We start from the raw sequence: 15,217 nt of genomic DNA on the forward strand, positions 1-15,217 counted from the left end.
GGTCAGTAGGAGTTTTGGAGATAGTGAGAGATTCTTGAATGTTGGAGATGAAAGATCAGTTCCAGTTCTAGCTTTAAAAATTATCAAGCTTATATTTGATTCTCATTTTATTGTTCTTAGTGATTGTCATTTTTGTCCTAGTTTCTTATTGAATGTAATTTCTGCAGGCATTTTGGCCAAAACAAATTATGAGATTTCAATAAAGAAAAATTTTTGTGATATCATTTTGAATGGTGTTGCTATGATGCATGGACAGTTGAACAATGATATTTATATTGTATCAGGACTTCATGTAATATACACATCGAATAAATATTCTAGAATAGATGAGTCATGGATGCCTACCTTTGGCATTGTAAACTTGGTCATATTAATAAGAATAGGATGAACATGTTAGCTCAAGAAAGAATTTTTGATAACAATGATTATGAATCATTGCCTACCTATGAGTCTTGTTTACTTAAAAAGATGATCAAGTCACCTTTTACTAAAAAAGATGAACGAGCCAGTGATGTTCTGGATCTTGTACATACTGATATATGTGGATCCATGAGTACTAGTGCCAAAGGAGGGTATCACTATTTCATTATATTTACAGATGACCTATCTAGGTATGGATATGTCTACTTGATGAAACACAAGTCTGAATCATTTGAAATATTCAAATGATTCTGTAATGAGGTAGAAAAATAAACTAGAAAGTATATTAAAACTCTTCGATCTGATCGAGGAGGTGAATATCTTTTTGGTGAATTTCAAATATATCTAGAGGAGAATAGAATTCTCTCATAATGGATATCTCTTAGAATGCTACAACACAATGGTGTGTTGGCAAGGAGAAATCGAACTCTGTTGGATATGGTTTGATCCATGATAGGCTTTTCTAGTATGCCAATCTTTTTTTGGAGATATGCACTCGAGTCGGCTTGCTATGTGCTTAACAAGTTCCTAGTAAATTTGTGAGTAAAACACCACATGAGATGTGGATAAGATGTAAGCCAGTGCTCTCTCACCTCAGGGCTTGGGGGTATCCGGCTTATGTCAAATATTTGAAAATAGACAAACTCGGAGTCAGATCTGACAAATATATTTTTATAAGATATCCTAAGAAAATTAAGGGGTATTATTTCTATCTTACTGATGAATAAAAGGTGTTTGTCAGCCTTCGGGCAGTCTTTTTGAAAAAAAAATTGCTTAAGAAAAGAATTAATGCCTCTAAGATTGAATTTGATAAAGTTCAACAAGTAGAACCGACACAATCTAGTAAACCCACAGAACTGAATTTGATGATGCCAAATTTGAAACTTGTTGTAGAGGCACCATTAAGGAGATCCGATAGAGTATCATGTCAACCGGATAGATACTATGATTTCTTGATCCGAGATGGAGATCCTGTTGAACTTGATGAGAACAATGAGGACCCGATCACTTATATGGATGCAATGCAGAGGTCCGACTCTGATAAATGGTTTGAAGTCATGAAGTTCGAAATGGAGACTATGAAGGTCAATGATGTGTGGACATTAGTTGACCCACCTAAAGGGGTTAAATCCGTAGGGTGTAAATAGATCTTCAAAAGGAAGAGGGGCTTTGACGAAAAGGTAAAAATCTATAAAGTCCATTTGATTGCCAAGGATTATCATTAGCGTTGTGGTATTAACCATGATGAGATATTTTCTCCTATGATAATGCTCAAATCCATTCAGATTATGCTTGCAATAGCAGCACATATAGACTATGAAATCTGACAAATAGATATGAAAATAGCTTTTCTAAATAGAGAGATAGAAAAAGAGATATATATGATACAGTCTGAAGATTTTACATCCACAAATGAGTCCAAAGTGTGCAAGCTTCAGAGATCCATCTATAAATTGAAGCAAGCATCTAGGAGTTAGAACATGTGTTTTGATAAGGTTATCAAAATGTATGGCTTCGTTAGGAATGAAGAAGAATTCTGTATTTATAAATGGATAAATAATTCTATGGTTATATTTCTTATTCTATATATAGATGATATTCTTTTAATCAAAAATAACATTCCTGCATTACAAGAAATAAAAATTTTGTTATCATCTTAATTCTCTATGAAGGATCTGGGAGAAGCATCCTATATCCTTGGGATGAAGATCTGTAGAGATAGATTGAAAAGATTGCTTGGATTATCCCAGTCCACATACATAGACACCGTACCGAAGTGGTTTAGCATAGAGAATTTTAAGAAATGTTATCTCCCGATAGGCCATAGAATTTCTCTCTCGAAGAGGGATTGTCTGACAACTCCTTAAGAGAGAGAGTGTATGAGTAAAATTTTATATGCTTTAACAGTGAATTTTATAATGTACGTCATGATATGTACTAAACCAGACATGGCATACTCACTAGGGATAGTGAGTAGATATCAGTCTGGTCCAGGAGAAAACTACAGGAAGGTCATAAAGATTATCCTTAAGTATTTGAGAAATACAAAGGACCAGTGGCTTGTTTATGAGAAAACTGAATTGAAACTAGTGAAGTTCACTGACTCCAGCTTTCAGTCAGACCATGACGATAGCAAGAGTGTGTCAGAATATATCTTTATCCTGAATGATGGAGCAATCTGTTAGAAAAATTTCAAGCAGCACGTCGTGGCAGACTTTATTTGCGAGGCAGAATATATCACAGCATCTGATGTCATGAAGGAAGCTGTGTGGCTATGAAAGTTTATCGATGAGCTTGGAGTGGCACCCTCTATTGATGGCCCCATCCTGTTATACTGTGACAGCACTGGAGCCATTGCTCAAGCCAAAGAGCTGAAAATCCATCAGCACACCAAGCATATTCTGTGTCGCTACCACCTTATCCAAGAGATCATAGATCGAGATGACATCGACCTTCAGAAGATCGATGGGAAGGAGAACCTGACTAATCCATTTACTAAAGCTCTCGAAATCAAAGAGTTCGATGATCACAAGTCAAAGATGGGTATACGATACTGTACTGATTGGCTTTAGTTCAAGTAGGAGTTGTTGAAAATTATGTCTTAAAGCCAATCGTCAGCTTGTTAACAATTATCCTCACATTTGTTCAATGTATATAAATTTTGATTAATAAAAATTATTTATTTTTTTCATCACATTTTGTCCATCTTTTTGAACTCCTGTGTTATGATAAAATTCTTAGGACTATGTTTAATCGATAAAGAAGGATTTATCATTTAGTCCTTAAAACCTGTTCATGACCAAATGATATGCTATTTATAGGATAATAGCAATATTAAGTATAGATCATTGTGTGCCATATGGATAGTTGTCCTCTTAATCAAGGAGTGTAGAGACACTGATATGACATGCAGATAAAATGTAGGAGTATATTCGCACCGAACGTGACCAAATATCGAACACTCTGCTGTCAAGAATAGCTCACGAAGGGTATGAATATAAGTATCCCTCCAACCTAAGATCATCACGGTGACTTATAAATAACTCACTATACTTTGGTGCCAGACTATCTGAATTTTTAATTCAGTGATGAAAGATTTTTGGATGCAGTCAAGTACTTATCAAGTCGATGCGTGAGTCAAGATGGGATTGACTCCTCTAAATAAATAGAAGTTAATGCATCAATGTATTTCAATTTAGTAATACCTTGATCAGGTAATCCACATGATGGATTTGAAAGGTTGAAATATAATATGATCGACTATTTTAGGGTTGATAGTTAAACTCTAGGTCATCTTGAGCATTAGGATCAAAGGGATGAATTATACGATAACCATACGTCAGTAAGTTTTAGAATATTATTTTTCAATCTTTTGGCCTATCTGGATGTTGAATCTCATTGTTAGATGGTTACATCGATTAATATAAAAATTTATTTTTATACTATTGGTTTAGGTTCGAACTTATGGGGTCACAGATATTAAAAATTTCGGTCTAATCGGATGGCTGCAGAGTCCCACTGGATTGAAACTCTAGTGAAGAGTGCCACTGGATTGGGACTCTGGAAGAGAGTCTCATTGGATTGGGACTCTACTATTAATGGAAGATTTATTAGTAATTAGATTTCTAATTGACTCAATTTGATTGAGTAAAGAGGTTCGAATCAAGTTTAATTGAATTGGATTCAGTTTCACTTGGATTGGGTTTGATTAGATCTAGCCTAATTGTAAGAAAAACTTATTTCTAATTTGATCAAAACTTGAGTTCAGTTAATTCTTAATTAGGTTAGAAATTTATTGAGAAGATTGTATTTCTAATTAGATTAGATTCCTTCCTCTCATTGGGTCCAAACTAAATTTGAATTGCATTGGAATCAAATTAGAAACGAAAAGTCCCAACCAATTGGGACTCTCTCCCTTGCACATGCCTTAGATCCTCGCCATTCCTTAACATAAATATATGTTTTGCATGAGATTTTTGGGTGTGAGAAAAGAAGGTGAAGAGAGAGGTGGGAGGCACTCATGATGAGTCATGGACCTTATCTCTTTTCTGATTTGAATTTGATCCAAATCAAAGATAAGGAGATAAGATGAAAATAAATCCTGATTTCTTGAAAACTTTGGGTGGTGCCAAAAATACTTTCTATATGTGCATTGGAATGTTGGTTGGCATGAGAAAGATCTGATTTCTTTCTCACACCATCACATAATTTTAAAAAATTTGGGATGCCCCATATGAGAAATAGTTGAAAATTGGTTTCTTCTATATAGCTCTCTCCTCTCTTCTCTTCCTTCATTAATTCTTCTCCCTCTCTAAAGTGTCTAAAAAGTCAAGAGAAGAAGAAGAAAATCAGCCATCAAAGATCTTCGCGAGCTAGTACTCCTGAGGAGCCTGATCAGCAACTGTTCTTCGTGTGGACCATCTGTAGAGGCCGAACACCTTTGTGCGCCTGTGAGCAACTTCAAAGAGCTTTTATCCATATGATACAATTGCAAAGATTAGCAATCCATGCTTCGGTAATAAGTTCTAAACTTGTTAGATCATGTTTGATTAGATCTAAGGGTTAGATCTAATCTAAAGCATCGATATGACCGATGTAGATTTTTATTTATCTTAATCACATGCTTAATCATATCATAGGTCCTGACATATAGGTTAAATTGTTTAATCTATCAAGATCCACTGCAAAAATTTTAAAATTGCATGCATGAAACTATCAATATTTTCTTCAACTAGGTGTGGGCTTGGGTTAATAATAGGTGGCACCTCTTTTAATTGGTCCAAGAGATTTTAAATTAGGACTTCTAATATGATTAGGAGGAATCTTAATTTGATTAGGACATCCTTATATTGTCTATTTAAAAAACCCTAGCCCTACCTCTTTTCATTATCTTATATTCTATCATCCCTTACCGCTGCCCTTACTGTGCCTAACGCCTCCCCTCCTCTTCCTTTCTCTAGCCCATGCCCTCTCTCTCTCTAGGCATCCTCCCTTTAGATCTTAGAGAGAAGTGGGCGGCAATTTATTGCTTGGTGTCAAGTGTTGGTGCCTAGGTTATTGATTTCTTCTTCTTCATCTCAAGTTGTTGGAAGTTTGTTACAACCATTTCTTGATTGTTATTCTTCTTGATTAGTTAAGGGAACAAGAAAAGTTCTTGACTTCTTCAAGAATCAAGAAAGAAAGATCAAAAGGATTCAAAGATTGATCCCCATCCAAGCTTGGTTCAAGCCTATTCAGGCTTTGAGTTCAAGTGAGTTGTATCAAGAGGAGCCTATCCAGATCGACCCTATGGATATCCGTAGAGGCACGATGCTTGTGCTATTGATTCAGAATTTACTCAATCTCGAGATCTAGGGATTGAATTAGATTCAATTCTAGTTACAGTTTTGAGGCAAAAGAAAAAGAGATTCAGGTATGTGAATTGATCACAAACTTTTTTTTATTCATCCTAAAATCAGTTTATGTTAATTTCAGTATATGAACTAGATCCATAGGTACTTTCACATGATGAATGCATACTTAGACTAAAATTATTTTAATCTAATTTTTTTGCTATATTTTGAATTTAGAAAATTTTTAAAATCTACGTGCATTAGCACCTGTAGAAAATCCAACACAAAGTACTCAGAATGGGTTGATCATCTGGACTGTCCAGTCATAAGAGGAAGCAAGGATTAAAATCTCTCACTTGCCAATCAAAGGGTTCTCTTATGACATGTAGGGGTGCCATGTGGTTATATCCCATGAAGAAGAAAAGTGAAAGGAAAAACTTAATTTTCTACACAACCCTAAATCCAAAAATCTTAGGTTTTGATGCATAATTTAGTTGTTTAATTAGATCTTAAAATTATTTTAGTTTCTAAATTAGAATTTTTCATTATGCATGGATCAGCAAAAAATTATGGAACATTGAAATCTGTTGTTGGCAAGCCTGTTGAGTCGACTCAATCCTTATTAAGTCGACTCAGAGCCAAGTGAGTCGGCTCAGTTTGAGATTGAGCTGACCAAGTTGTCAGACTGTGGCCAACAAGTTACTGTTTGCCACAGGTTAGTCGGCTTAACCCTATGACTGATCTGACTCACTATACTGAGCTGACTCAAGTCCAGGGTAAGTCGACTCAGTTCTGTGAAAAAAATTTTATATGTGATGTAAAATTGATCTAAATTATTTAGACATCTGACTTGACCTATGGACTTAATTAAGAATTAAGAAATGAAATTAAACAAATCTAAAAATTGAGAATTAAAGATCTAAATCAATTTCATAATACATGGGTTCAGGGAGTGAATAGCTCAATTAGATCTAGTTTAAGTGGTTGATTAAATAGAATCAAATATTTGTTAGTAAAAAATCAAATGTGCTCGTGATCAACCCAAATAGTTGTAGTTTGGTCAGATTGATTGACAGTCATATGTTATCAATCAACTTAAGATCTAATTCAACTCAGTGGTTCGAGCCTGGATCAATAGGCTAACTGATTGATTCTAATCAATCAATTTGGTGTCTAAGATAAGTACATAGATGGTGGTTCTTTAATTGGTTCTGTTGTCTATCCTGATCGATTTGTTGGTGTCTAAAGAAAGCAATGAAGGGATCCCTACACATTTTAACTTATCTAGCCATTTTGGGAGATTAGTTTTTATATTAGGTTACTTGTTGAGCTCGAGCTAGCCCATACCACTAGGTTAGTCATAATCGTTATGACTAATTAAGGAAGACACTCAAATTAAAATCTCCTCAATAATATTAAGTCAAGGGATCTTTCACTATTGTAGAGTATCGTGCCCTCTTCGATGTTAATTATTCTTGACTGGATACAATGGTTCAGTTGCATCAAGGGAGAAGCAACCACTCTAAATACGGGGTGGAGATGGAGTTGGGCCCAAGATCTGTCAGATGAGGGTTTAATCACGGCTTCACTCGCACTCAATGTTGAGTCTAACTTAACTAAGAAATGAAATCAAGATATGTCAGGTGAGGTCTCAGGACTTAGAGATCCAAAGTCTGCTGTAATTTACTTGAGAAGTATTGGATAGAAGTTATCCATCTATTGGTTGACATATTCATTAAGATCTATCAGATGAGGTGGTGTGCCAATTGATGGGACTGCAGTACCCACTAGGAACCTTAACTCTCGAAGGAATTTTTGCTTCCTAACTTGAAGAGTGTTAGGATCCGTAGAAATAATAAGAGCTCCAATATATTAGTGGGAGCAAAATTTATTTTTAAAATAATTTTTTTAAAACAAACTAAAATAAATTATAAAAATCTAACTTGAAACTTCTTCTTTCTATAAGAGATTGTCTGTCTCTAATTATCTAAGCTGCATCTTAATCAACCAATTATCTAGTTCCTACTTAAGGATTGGCTAAGGGACTTGAAAAGTATTTTTGAGTTCCAAGTAATTAGATTGTGTTTTAAACCAGGAATGCCAATGGGGATCTTGAAAAGTTTAAGGGACACACATTTAGAAGGTATGTCGGATTTGCTCATGATGAAGACTAACCTAACGGTTTCTTCTACTATCAGTTGGGTAATAGACTCTGATTTTAATATACATTTGTGTACTTCAATATAGGATCTTAAGGAATACAGAAAGTTGAGACTAGGAGAGATGACCCTACATGTAGGCAACAGAGTAAAAGTTGCTGCCATAGCTGTAGGAACCTATCCTCTTCGACTACCATCTAGTTTCTGTCTAGAACTAAGAGACTATTACTGTGTGCCTAATGCAAGCAAAAATTTGATTTCTGTTTCATGTTTAGCATAGGATGATTATAAATTTAGTTTCAATAAGAATTATTACACCATTTATTTTGAAAATAAAATAGTTGCATGTGGTCATTTAATCAACTGTCTCTACCATTTGCATGTTGATGTAGATAAGTCAGTCAATTTATCTGAACAAGTTGTGAGTGCCATTGGATCTAAAAGATCCAAAGATAAGGTTAACCTAAAATACATATAGTACCTTAGATTAGGTCATATTAGAGAAGAAAGGATTGACAGACTGGTGAAAGATGGTCTTTTAGACTCATTCTCAGATGAGTCGATTCCAGTCTGTAAGTCCTATCTTCAAAGAAAAATAACTAAGCTATCCTTTATGAGACATGGGTAAAGGACCACTAAAGTATTGGCTCTGGTACATAGTGATGTGTATGGCCTATTTGATATGCCAGTCAGAGGAGATTATCTCTACTTCATCACCTTTATCGATAATTTTTTTTGGTATAGTATGTGTTTCTTATGAGAGATAAATCTGAAGTCTTTGAAAGGTTCAAAAAATTCAGATGTGAGATAGAGAAGCAAACTGAAAAATTACTTAAGGTCCTTCAATCAAATTGAGGAGGAGAATATCTAAGTAAAAAATTTTGGATTACCTCAAAAAAAATGACATTGTCTCTCAATAGACTCCATCTAAAATGCCTCAGCTCAATGGGGTTTCAGAATGAAAAAATCAGACCCCATTGGATATAGTCCAATCTATGTGAGCTTCACCGACCTCCCTTTATTTCTTTGGGGACACATCTTAATGACTGCCAATTACTTAATATGTAAGGTTTTCTCAAAATTCATTCCTACCACTCCATATGAGATATGGCATGGTAAGAAGTCAAATTTTGGTTATCTCAAAATTTGAAGATGTTCAGCCTATATCAAATGGCAATAAATGGATCAGTTAGAGGCTAGATCTATAAGAGCTCGCTTTATAGGGTACCCAAAAGAGTCTTTGGGGTACTATTTTTACTTCTTGAAGGATCATAATGTGATTATGAGCCGGCATGCCAAATTCTTAGGAAAGAGTTTATTCAGGATGGAGATAGTGGGAGAAAAATTCAGCTCGAAGAGAATATCTCTAAAGAGCAACAAGCCATAGAGCCTGAGGAATCCATTCCACCTCGTAGATCCAGTAGGATCACATGTCCTCCAGAAAGATATATGGGTATGCTGAAAGAGGATGTAGAGAAAATATTTCTCATGGGTGATATGGACTATATTGATGATCCTAAAATCTATGACGAGGTGATGTCAGACATTGACTTCAAAAAATAGTTAGAAGCAATGAGGTCAGAGATTAACTCAATACATGCCAACCAGATTGGGACCTTAGTAGATCCATCAGAAGAAATAGTTCCTATTGGGTGTAAATGGATCTTTAAGAGAAAGATCGGTTCAGATAAAAAGGTAGAGATCTTTAAAGCAAGGCTTATGGCTAAAGGTTATAGTCAACACGAAGACATTGACTATTAGAAGATCTTCTCGTTAGTAACCATACTGAAATTCATTCGGACATGGCTTGCTATTGCAGCAGCTCATGACTATGAGATATAGTAGATGGATATGAAAACTATCTTTCTAAATGGATATCTTGAGGAAGATATCTATATGAAGTAGCCTCTGGATTTCACATCCAGTGATGAAGATCATAAAGTCTGCAAGCTGCAAAGGTTCATTTAAGGACTAAAATAAGTATCTTGGAGTTGGCATACTCATTTCAATGATGCGATCAAGTCGTTTGATTTCAGCAAGAATGAAAAGGAGCCATATATATTCAAAAAGATCAGTGGAAGCGCTGTTTCATTCCTCATATTGTACGTGGACGACATCCTCCTGATTGAGAATGACATTTTCATGATGACTTCTGTAAAAATATGGTTGTCCAAGGAGTTCTTCATGAAAGATCTTGGAGAAGCATTCTATATTCTGAAAATAAAGGTCCATAGAGATAGACCTAAAAGGATATTGGGTTTATCACAACAACTGTATATAAAGAAAGTACTCAAGCGGTTCAGCATAGAAAATTTCAAGAGGGATTTGTTATCCTTCAGGCATAGAATTCATCTCTCTAAAAAAATATTTCCTAGCACACCTGAGGAGATACAGCATATGAGCAAGATCCCTTATGCTTCTATTATAAGGAGTCTCAAGTATGCTATGCTATGTACTCGATCTAATATTACTCTTATCGTGAGTGTCACAAGTAGATATCAATTGAATCCAGATGAGAAGTACTGGATTACTGTGAAGAATATTCTTAAGTACTTGAGAAGGACTAAGAATCTCTTTTTGGTCATTGGAGGAGGAGACTTACGGAAACAAGGATATACAGACGTAGACTTTATGTTTGATATTGATGATAGAAAGTCTACATCAGATTTTGTGTTCTTGTGTAATGGTGGAGTAGTTAGCTGAAAAAGTTTCAAACAACTGATCATTGTAGATTTCACTATGGAGGTAGAGTACATCACCACATCGAAGGCTACTAAGAAGACTTCTAGTTCAAGAAGTTCATTGCAGAGCTGGGTGTGATGCCATCAGATGCTATTCTACTCTTCTATGACAATAATGGTACTATAGCACTTGCTAAAGAATCGAGATCTCACCAGAAGTCCAAGCACATCAAACGGTGGTTTCATCTAATTCACAAATACCTCGAGAAAAAGTTCATCGAGGTGCAGAGAGTCGACTCCACTGAGAATATGGCTGACCCACTGACCAAGCTGTTGAACCAATAGAAGACTGAAGCTCACCTTGAGAAGATGGGGCTTAGGTTTGTGGCCAATTAGCTTTAGGTCAAATAGGAGTTTGTTAGATGTGTGTCCTAGAAGTCAGATTGGCTGATACATATACACTTCTGAAGCATAATTTTATAATTAAATTTTAAAATTAATAAAAATTTATATTACTTTTCCTTTTATGTAATGTATACTTTAATTGCATCCATAAATTATCTAAGAAATTAATGGATGATGACACATATTTTTCAAGAGTTGAGAATTTGCGGCACGTATCATTAGTGGTTAATTCCTAAATTGCTCTTGATCATAGGATCATCATGGAGATGATGATTTATCCAGATAGACTGGTGCATAGATCACTTTCTTCGGACATATAAGTCTCGAGTCTGCTGTGTTGGGACACTGAAGTGAGAGTACAGATATTTATTAAAGAATAACTGATACTACGCATGACCAATACGAGAAGTCACGAGGATGGTTATCCACTCGTCAGTGACTTACTCAAAGCTGCAGTGGTGTAGATAGTTCTTTGACCTGAGGTGCCTTGTCTGTTCATAATGAGATTGCTATAGCTTGACTACATAATTACTTGGTTACCTAGCCATTCAAAATTTTGTGGTGTATGTTGGCTATAGTAGATCTGTTATAGGAATAGGGTGTACACCAAAATGGGATCTGTCGATCCTGATAGATAAGGAGAGGTTCTATGCGATTCATGAGACTAAGTCTCAAAATCTATAGCTATGGTAGGTGAATGATGGAAAAGAGTTTCCATAAGGTTTCATATGGACTCAAGTCAATTGAATCTGGCATATAATAGATGAATGGATTTGACGAATTATCCTTGACTCACATCTTGTCGGGACCCATGATAGAAAAACCAAACTACATAATAACTGCTCCTACAGGTTCAATATTTTATTCTGTTAGATTGCCACTATATACTGTTAGGTATCATTGGTGGATCGTGAGACTCGTTGAGTATTATCTTGATGATCAATGACCCTTGATGGGTAGGATTGGAATCGTGTCAATCCATCGAAAGGAGTTTCGATGATATTATGATGGAGATCATAGTATATCTCACTACCAGATAGAATAGAACCTATGGGGTCACACATTAAAAAAATTTTTATTCGATCAGATGGTTGATCAGCAATTATGAATTGCTATTGGGTTTGATCGTCGATGTGATGGATGATTAATCTAGTGTAAGAGTTGTAATAAAGTAATTCGCTAAAAGTTAGTGAGTTGTAGGAGGATTAATTAGTACTTAGATTGCTAATTAGCTCAATTTGATTGAGCAATGGGGCCGAAATCAAGTCTAGTTGAATTGGATTCAATTTAAATTGGTTTGGGTTTAATTAGATCAAGCCTGATTGAGTTATGAAATAATCTTATTACAAGGGAGATCAATTTCTGATTTGATCAGAATTTAGGTTCGGTTAATTCCTAATTTCATTAGGATTTCATTAAAAAAATTAGATTCCTAATTAGATTGGGTTTTCTCTTCTCTTTGGTTGCAACCAAATTAGATTTGGTTGAATCAAATTGAAGTAATATGTGAGAGTCCTATTGCACTGGAACTCTCTCTCTTTACTGCCCCTTATAAAAGCCTACCTCACTCTTCACGCAATCTTATTTTTTGTGTGAATTTTCTCCATGCCAAAAGCAGATCTCGCCTCTCTTCTTCATGCCCATTATGAAAGGAGATTAGTTGATAAGGCAAGTTCAAATTGGGTTTGAATTTAATTCCTTATCAAAATGAAATGTGATCTCATCCAATCTCCCCTTGGACACCTATCCATAAGAGGGATTTAATTATGCATTGGAAATCAGATTTCCATCGATGAAAATTAAGTCTTGTGCATGAGAAAAGATCTCTCACTATGGAAAAGGAAAAATAAAATATAGAGGGCATCGATTTCTCTTGTGTGTGTGTGAGGTATCTTAGGAGAGGCGGTTTCCTCTAATGGGGAAGGTCCTAGGGTTTCTTCTTAGAAATTTTGGAAGAGAGAAAATAAAAGAAAAAGGTTTCTTCTATTCTTCTTCCTCCTCCAGAGAATCCTCCTACAAGTCTTCTTCAAGATCTAAGAGAGTCTTCCAGATCTGAAGGAGAAATCAGATAAACCATCAGGAGGGTCTTCTGCAAGGGTGCTAGCACCCCGGTGAAGATGCTGCCTCTGATCGGATTTGAAAAGCCTCATGTGGATATCCGTAGAGATCGGATACATGTGTGGCTCGATGAGGACCTCATCAGATTATCTGGATCATCGATCATAGTGGATTGTTACCCGTGCAAAAGTATCGAGATCGGATCTCGATTTTTTATTTTATTCTTATTAAAATATATTTTAATCTTAGTATTGCAAGCATGTGAATGATCCTATGTTAAGTAGATTAGATCTACATCATGCTATTAAGTAGATTAAATGGTTTAATCTAGATTAAAATTTTATTTGCTATGTTTTGATTTTTAAGTGTTAAAAATTTGCATACAATAATTTCTGCATACATGACATCGGATGTGCGACATCCTTCATCCATTACAAAGGACAATAAACATTTCTTGAAAGGATTGCATGCCTTTCAATGTAGTAACAAAAAATGAGAACCAATACATCAATTTCATGAGAAATTATACCGGATATCAAGTGCACCACATCAATGATGCCCCTAAGGAATGATCTACAAACGTGGTGCATTTTGGTGTAAGGTATAATTTCTCTTAATTCTATGGTACTGAAATGTATATACTTTGATTCTTGAATGGATTATCTCTACATGTTGCATTTAATTCTATGGTACTCTCTCTCTCTCGCCTGAAGTCTAAACCGATATGGAGAGATATATTTCGATATACTCCAATTCTTAAATAGATTATTTTTATATATTTTATTTGATGATACAGAGCTATAGACATCTCTGATCTATCCACCGAATGGTTAAATTAAATTTTGACCCCCTAAATATCCCTCCCTCCTGTCTTAAGCCTAAACCGATGCGAAGGAATATATTTCGATATACTTCTTTGATTCTCATATTAATTATTCTTACATATCTCATTCGATGATACGGATGTATCTACACCTCCATCCTATCTATCGGATGGATTGATTGATTTTTGACCCCTAGATCCCCTTCCTCCGATTCAAGCCTAACTATATGAAGTTTTTAAATATAAAAATTTAAAATAAATAAAAAAATTTATTAATACTGCTTGACTTACCTGCTGTGATGGCTGTGACAACGAGCTCAGCTGATCGCACAGATGTGGATCCCAAAGAATCTCAACAATGTGTCACGGATGGCATCCCAAAAGCTCTAAGATTACTGGCAAAAAAGCTTATGCATGACCTCCTCGACATATGCAACATTCCATGTCTAGATTGTCAAGGCCTGAGAGGAAGATGTCGAAGACCAGCGAGCTGATAGAGGGTCAAAACTATGCCCAAACTTTACGATCCGGCTCCTACTCATCCCTTCGATGGTCCTGAGCCATCCTTCGAGATCAAAGAGGGACCGAGAGAATGGGTCCTCACCGTGCCATGCTACGACGTACTCCATATAATCTATCTATACAGTTTAAAAATTCATTAGTGCTATTATACATATCAATATATATGTATAAAAGCTTAATAAATAATCTTTTAAGTTACTGTGATCCATCTGGACCTAGAATCTAAGTAATCATCGATCCTCCTAGACTAGTGTGTAGCCTCCTACAACTCAGCTATCATGGTATATGACTTAGCTGTTGTGTCTATAATAAATAATAAAATTAAGTTAAAAAAATAAACATATGATCAACTAAATATGAGATTAATATATGTTTAAAATTTTTACCAATCTATCTGCTATAATATATGCACCAACGGAGCCGTCGGTGTGCTTGATCAGATCCTATTGGATGGTTCGATTCTATCGGGCCCTCTGTCATCTATCAAAGTACTCCTCACTACTCCACTGGTCATAGAGGGCCTTCCATACATCCTCCCACATCCAGTGATCCATGAAAGACTTCCATCGAAGAACCTTGTATGGTATGTCCTTTTGATTCCTATCCTCTTATCTCAGCTTAAATCGGCTTTTACCGCTTACGTCACATGAGCTCTTCAATTAGTCCTTATAGAAAAGTAGTAATCATTACGATATACATCTATCTTCTCGTATCTCATGTCTAATCCTTTCACCATTTTCTTTGAAGCATAGAAACTCCCAACAAGCTTCTCATCTTTCGATAGTATTTTCTGTGATTACTACCATCCTATCATAA

Source organism: Elaeis guineensis, chromosome 16 (assembly GCF_000442705.2).
Source record: "Elaeis guineensis isolate ETL-2024a chromosome 16, EG11, whole genome shotgun sequence".
Classification (NCBI taxonomy): domain Eukaryota; kingdom Viridiplantae; phylum Streptophyta; class Magnoliopsida; order Arecales; family Arecaceae; genus Elaeis; species Elaeis guineensis.